At 31.8% G+C, this 6,828-nt stretch overlaps 1 pseudogene; it reads left to right on the forward strand.

Moving 5' to 3' along the window:
- Positions 1–1,362: 1,362 nt before the first annotated feature.
- Positions 1,363–3,968, forward strand: LOC130956266 (UDP-galactose/UDP-glucose transporter 3-like; annotated as a pseudogene).
- The last annotated feature ends 2,860 nt before the right edge of the window (positions 3,969–6,828 follow it).

Below are 6,828 nucleotides of genomic sequence, written 5' to 3' on the forward strand. Positions count from 1 at the left end.
AATTTTCTTCATTTAAAAGTTTAGAATTTTCTATTATATTAATTTTTATTCCTCCTCAATTTTATTTATTTAGCATAATTTTATTTGAGTATTAGTTTTTCTAAATTTAATTTATTTTTCTTACCAAAATTTGAAAATTAGAAGAATAATTCTAAAGAAAATTGAATGATTAACCTTGAAAGAGATTTTATTAGTTTATAGCTTTGTCAAACAAGTTTTATAATTTTTTGGAAGAACAAGGTTTAATTGTTTTACTTAGGAGTACTAAATTTCTACTATTGAAAAAATTTTTTGGGCGATCTAACTTTGCTAATTAATTTTTTTTATTTAGTCATCTTCTTGATGGAATTTTTACCATATTTATTCTATTTTTAAATGAGAAGAGTTAAAGAAAGGTTCTGTACCAATGTCTCATTATTATTTTATTTTTGGGACATGTGATTAATTATCGAAATTTATATTTTATTATTAACAAGAAAATAATAAGTTAATTAGTATCGGAGAGAAGAGAATTGAATTTTAAAATTCAAAAGAATAATTATAGGATTTGCGTAAAAGAAGTTGAAAAAATATTTTAATAATTTTTCAACAAGAAAAAGACGTATTAAAAATGTAATAATAAATGTGATAAAACTGTGTATATGGATGGTTTTCAACTCTTTACCCAGAAATTTGAATAATTTATCATAATGGAATGTTAAACATTAGAAAAGATAAGTTGTCTATTTTGTGATAAAAAAATTTGTTTTTATTTTTTTTATAATTTTCTTTATATTATAGTAATTAATAACTATGAACATAACTTACATTATGTGTTTTATAGTTGCATATATTTATAGTTATGGTATATCATCTCCTTAATGAATCATTGTTGGTTTCGCAAATAATGTGAATATTATTTATTGTTACATTTGCTCTGTCCAAAGTCAAATCTAAAAAAGACTTAGAATTTTAATTTGAAACAACATGTAATTATTACGCAATGGAATGCAATTTTTTTTGTTAAAAAATAAATCATTTATATAATTATATTCATTTAATTGACTTTTAAATAGAGGGTGTGTGTAGTTATTTTGTTCATGTCAGCGCGTAGCACGGGTTCTGCTCTAGTAAAGGTACGAAAGTGAAGATTTGTAGAAGAAACATGTCACCACGTTGTAGCATCAGCGAATAAGAAGAGTCACTGTTTATATGAAACCAATAAAAAACGTCCACGTGGAATTTCGACGTAAGTTGGCGCGCACCGATCCCACTCTCCTATATTCCCGTCTTTCTCCCGAAGCACACACATATCGTGGCATTCATTCATCATCATAATTATTAATTAAAGTACATAAACCTCAAAACGCCGTCATTTCATTCATGGAGGCTCACGGATCCGGTCTCCACCCGTCCTGGTTCTGCTATTCTGTGTCGCCGGCATTTGGTCTGCCTACATCTACCAAGGCATTCTTCAGGAAACTCTGTAAGACACGCTGATTCAATCATTTCTTTTACGAATTTTTAAATTTCGTTTCTGAACTCATTTTTCTTTTTTAAAATGAGTCAGATCCACAAAGCCGTTCGGTTCAAATGGCGAGAGGTTTGAGCACCTTGCATTTCTGAACTTGGCGCAGAATGTGATTTGTTTGATATGGTCTTACATAAGTGAGCCCCTGTTTTACTTCTTTGTTTGGTTCTTTCATTTCTGCAAGTTACAGTGTAGAACTAAAGAAATTAGTGTGGTAGCTTACGTTAATTTGATATTGCAAAATAATAATAATAATGCAGTGATTAAGATATGGTCAAGTGGGAGTAGTGGTGGTGCACCTTGGTGGTCTTACTGGAGTTGTGGAATTACCAACACTATTGGTCCAGCGATGGGAATTGAAGCACTCAAGTATATTAGTTACCCGGCTCAGGCATGTTATTTTTCTTCATTGTATGAGCTCTTCAAACTGTTTTTTTTGGAAAGAGGCCTTTTTAGAGATTTTGGACCTACCTCCATTGCATGGATGTGATATATTTCTGTGTCTTCAGTATACTGGTTTTTAATGGTGGTGTATTTGCTTTGTTGTCTGCTTGCAGGTACTGGCAAAATCCTCAAAAATGATTCCAGGTCAGTATACGTATATCACTGTCACTATTTCATGCTCCAGAAAAACTGAATTTATTTAGGATAATTCGAATCAATTCAAAGTGGTATAGCATTTTTATGTCTATTTGGGTTCAAATAGAATCACATTAGGTGGAACACATGTTATTACCAATGGCGTAGTAACCTTGCATTTATGAGTAGTAATGCAATTGTGTTTAATCATTTCTATTTGTGTTTCACATCCTTTCATATACTTATAGGAGATTAAAGATATCTATTTGGTGAAGTTTGAAAAAAAAAACATTGTTTCCTTACGGCTTACCACCTCTAAGTATGTAAAAATGGAGAAGCCTGAAGCCTATGGTCATTTTTTATATAAAAGCGTTCTGCCAAGTACTCATTTTACCATAACAAGTACTCATTTTTTTAGTAGTTATTTTATATTTCATAACAAGTACTCATTTTACCATGATACAGTTATGTTGATGGGTACTATAGTCTATGGTATAAGATACACTCTTCCAGAATACGTCTGTACATTCCTTGTTGCTGGAGGGGTATCAACATTTGCACTTTTAAAGGTTAGGAACTTATCAGAATAATACAGAAAATATATACTATAGGGATACACTTTCCCATGTTGCCTATAAAAAATTCATGTGGATTGAAAATGAAGCTTAGCTTTCAAATTTCTATCTTTGCTTATGCTTATTGGCAGACTAGCTCAAAGACTATGAGCAAGTTAGCACATCCAAATGCTCCCCTTGGATATGGACTATGTTTCCTGAACCTTACATTTGATGGATTTACAAATGCAACTCAGGATTCCTTAAAAGCAAGGTAAAATAAGCAAACCTTGTTCCTCGATCTGTCTGATTGCTTGTAAACTGCAAAACTTTTGGATTCTTGTCCTTCCTTGACATAACCCCCCCCCCCCTCCCCCTCCTTCTTGATTCACTGACTCTGACTTTTCCCCATTATTCCAAGATAATGATGTGTATAAGTAAAATTATGATGAGGATAATGACACTAAATGTAAAAAATTTTTAGTTCTATTTTTCGGGTGTTTGAATGTTGACTTTTCAGAAATGTTTAGATTTTAGAATGGGAGATGATTAATATTTAAGACTATAGCAAGTGTTATTAATTTAATGCAATTACTGGTTTTTGTTACTCAGGTACCCTAAAACAAGTGCTTGGAATATTATGTTGGGAATGAATTTATGGGGAACCATATACAATATGATTTACATGTTTGGCTGGCCCAGTGGAAGTGGATTTGAAGCTGTTCGCTTCTGCAAACAGCATCCAGAGGCAGCATGGGATATTATTCTCTTCTGCTGTTGTGGTGCTGTGGGCCAAAACTTCATCTTTTTGACAATAAGCCGATTTGGCTCTTTGGCTAACACCACCATTACAACCACTCGCAAATTCGTTAGCATTGTGGTATCTTCTCTGTTGAGTGGAAATCCGCTTTCAACAAAACAATGGGGTTGTGTTTGTATGGTATTCACTGGATTGTCATACCAGATCTACCTCAAGTGGCAGAAGCTACAACGACTGCAGAAGAGAAAAGCCACTTGAGGAGCAACCTTCAGCAAATTTGAATTCACACGTTGGTGTTGGCTCATTTGCCCATCAACCATTGTTATATCTTGATAACCTTAAAAGTTTTGATGAACCCAATTTAGATTTATAAGAATTTCATAGAAATGTTTCTTTAATATAGTTGTAATTGTACTCCGGGCAATATACCATCCATCCATCATTTGATCTCAATGTAAATGTAGTTCATATCTCATTCCGTTGTGAATAAGTGGTATGTCGGAATGGAATAATGGCTATATTCAATTAACATTACACCCGTTGTAATTTGATATTGATAAGTGATAACTCTAATTGAGTAGATGCTATTTTTAGAAATAGAAGTTAAGGTTGAATATTTCATTTCTTCTTGGTTCATATATTTATTTTTACATGCCAAAACTTCATTTTATGTACAATTCCTTGCCTACTTTCTATAAGGTGAGTATAGCAAACTATCTTTATGATTAAAATTTATCCAAGTTCCATCTTGTAAATGTGATTTATCTCCAAACTTGATCTTCCCTCCATCATCAGTGATATGAGCCCTGCTGCATTACAGTAGGAGAATCTTTTAGCATCATTCTTTGTAGAATTTGTGCATGGGATTCATAACGTGTACTTTACCTCATTTTCTTGATAGAAACAGCAGATTCTGATGTTGCATCTGTGTATAATCATGTTGGAAAACAATTTTCTTGTTATTTGAATTGATGTATGATGAAATGCTGTTCTCTTTAGCTAAATTAAGCTTCATATTTTTGCCTCTTTCTGCAGAGCGTAGAGAAGCGAAGATTTGTAGAAGAAACATGTCACCACATTAAAGTATCAGCCAATGAGGAGAGCACCGATATTCTACACATAAAGCACCCTAATGACCCTATCTAGTTTAATTTTATTTCTACCCCGAGACTATTGGCTTGCCTAGAGTAATTTCATGTTAGTTTTCTCTTTCTTTATATATAAATGATGTCAATTACTCCACTGATATGTATGATACCGAATTAACTCAATTAAGGATTTGGTGAATCTAACTTTGAGATGGAAAGCGCCAGGGATCTTGGTATGTTGCAACTTGTATATCATTTTTTTTTCTTGTTGACTTTTAGCCATTGTCTTATTCCAACTCTCAATTGAGTCTTTAAATGCAATGATTGAGATGTTGCTCCTTCAAATCAACATGGTTTTTAGAAAAACAAAAACAAGAGTCCATTTGATATGTCTGGATATTATTGGAACTGAAAAGAGTTGATGGCTTATACTCATACAATTAGATTAAGAGTCACTGTTGTGAATGGTGGTAAATGATGTTGGTGGACTGGTGGTGGTGGTAGGATTAGGGGTGTTCACGGTGCGGTTTAGTTCGGTTTTAAAAGAAAAGTCATTCGATCCGAATACTTATTTTATGTATGGTATGGTTTGATTTGGATGAACTTTTTTGAAAATTCGATCCAAACTAATCCGATCCAATTACAAGCGGTTTGAATCGATTCGGATTTGCGATTTTTTAAATAAAAAATAACTTAGTTTACAAAGCTAATGCTGCCTGACATAGTATAAATGCACACTACTAAAGTATTAATAATCCCATAAATATTATAAAGTAATCTCTCCAACAACCCAACATAATAATAAAACATAAATCTCATAAACATTATAAAGTAACATGTCAACCAATTCAACAAATTCAACAAGTCTTGATAAAATTATAATTTTTTAGTATAAAAACAAGTCTCAATGACACAAAATTAAATAACATAACAAGTCTTAATAAAAACATAACATAAAAAACTCCAAGCTGAGAGGTGAAGCATTGATCATTAATTAGATTCATCACCAGAGTCTTCTTCATCTACTAGTTAAAAAATTGGCTCAAGTTCTATAATAAAATATAATAAAATAAATATTAGTAACTTAAACATATTATCAAGTAGTAAAGTTAATCAATATTTGCAGATAAAATAAAACATAATAATAAAGAACATTACTTTTTTCAAGTTTTACAAATTCTTTAAAAGATTCTTCAAGATCAATTGGCAATGAATTGGTTCAAAACTAATTTTGTGCACAAATCAAAACTTCAACAATTTTTAGGATAAGAGAACTCCTATATTGATTAAGCACTTTACCTCAAGTGCTAAAGGCAAATTCAGAAACAACAATAGATACAGGCATAGTTAGAATATCCCTCGTAATTTGACTAAGAAGAGAATATTTGTAATTATTAGAGCTTACGTTTCACTAAATTAAAATGTCAAAACTACTTGGATTAACTGGTTTCTCCAAAGACTCCATGAGGTACAAATCTATTTCATTTGTGTTGACACTCTCACTTGCTTGTACATCATTTTCAAATGTTGCTGCAAAGCGAACATCATCAAAGGCACCATCATCCATTTTCACATCTTAGCTGTGTTGTGCAGATTGGTGTGCTTGATCATTATTGAGAGCAACTTTATAGCTGTTAAATAAGTCATTGAATACTTTTTTCACCTTACCACATAAAAAATCAGCATCCTCCTTCTCAAACAACCTTTGAAAACTCCACTCAACAAACTTAATATTGTATCAGGATCAAGTACCACAACAACAAAAATTATTATGTTCATATTCTTCAAGTTACCCTAATATTTATCATGTTTAGCCTTCATTTTTATAGCTATACCCTTAAGTAATATATCATTATTATCAACCCAAGTCTTCAAAGAACTAAGAATTAAACAAAAGTGATGAAAATATGAAGAAAAGGTCACAAATGTAGAAATCAAAACTTTTTTTGTTACATCGAAAAAATAAATCTTCAAAAATCTCACAAAGATTCTTGCATTATCTCAATCTTCATTCTTTGAAATGCCCCCTTTATCATTACAAATTCAGCATCACTCTATTTAATCTCTTAAAGGCCTTTTGAAAATTTAAATCACTATCAAGCATTATGTAAGTGAAATTCCAATTAGTGGGACATCTAATTGCACACAAGAGCAGTCTTAGATCCTAGCCTCTTTAACACAATTTTTAAACCTATCCATGCGACTAGGAGAAGCACGGTCATATCTAACAACATTTCTAATTTGCTGATTGAAGAATGCATATCCTTCAAACCATCATTCATTACCAAATTCAAAATATGAGCACAATACCTAATATGCAAATGTTCACCTTTTAAA

The sequence above is a fragment of the Arachis stenosperma genome, chromosome 10 (genome assembly GCF_014773155.1).
Source record: "Arachis stenosperma cultivar V10309 chromosome 10, arast.V10309.gnm1.PFL2, whole genome shotgun sequence".
NCBI lineage: Eukaryota > Viridiplantae > Streptophyta > Magnoliopsida > Fabales > Fabaceae > Arachis > Arachis stenosperma.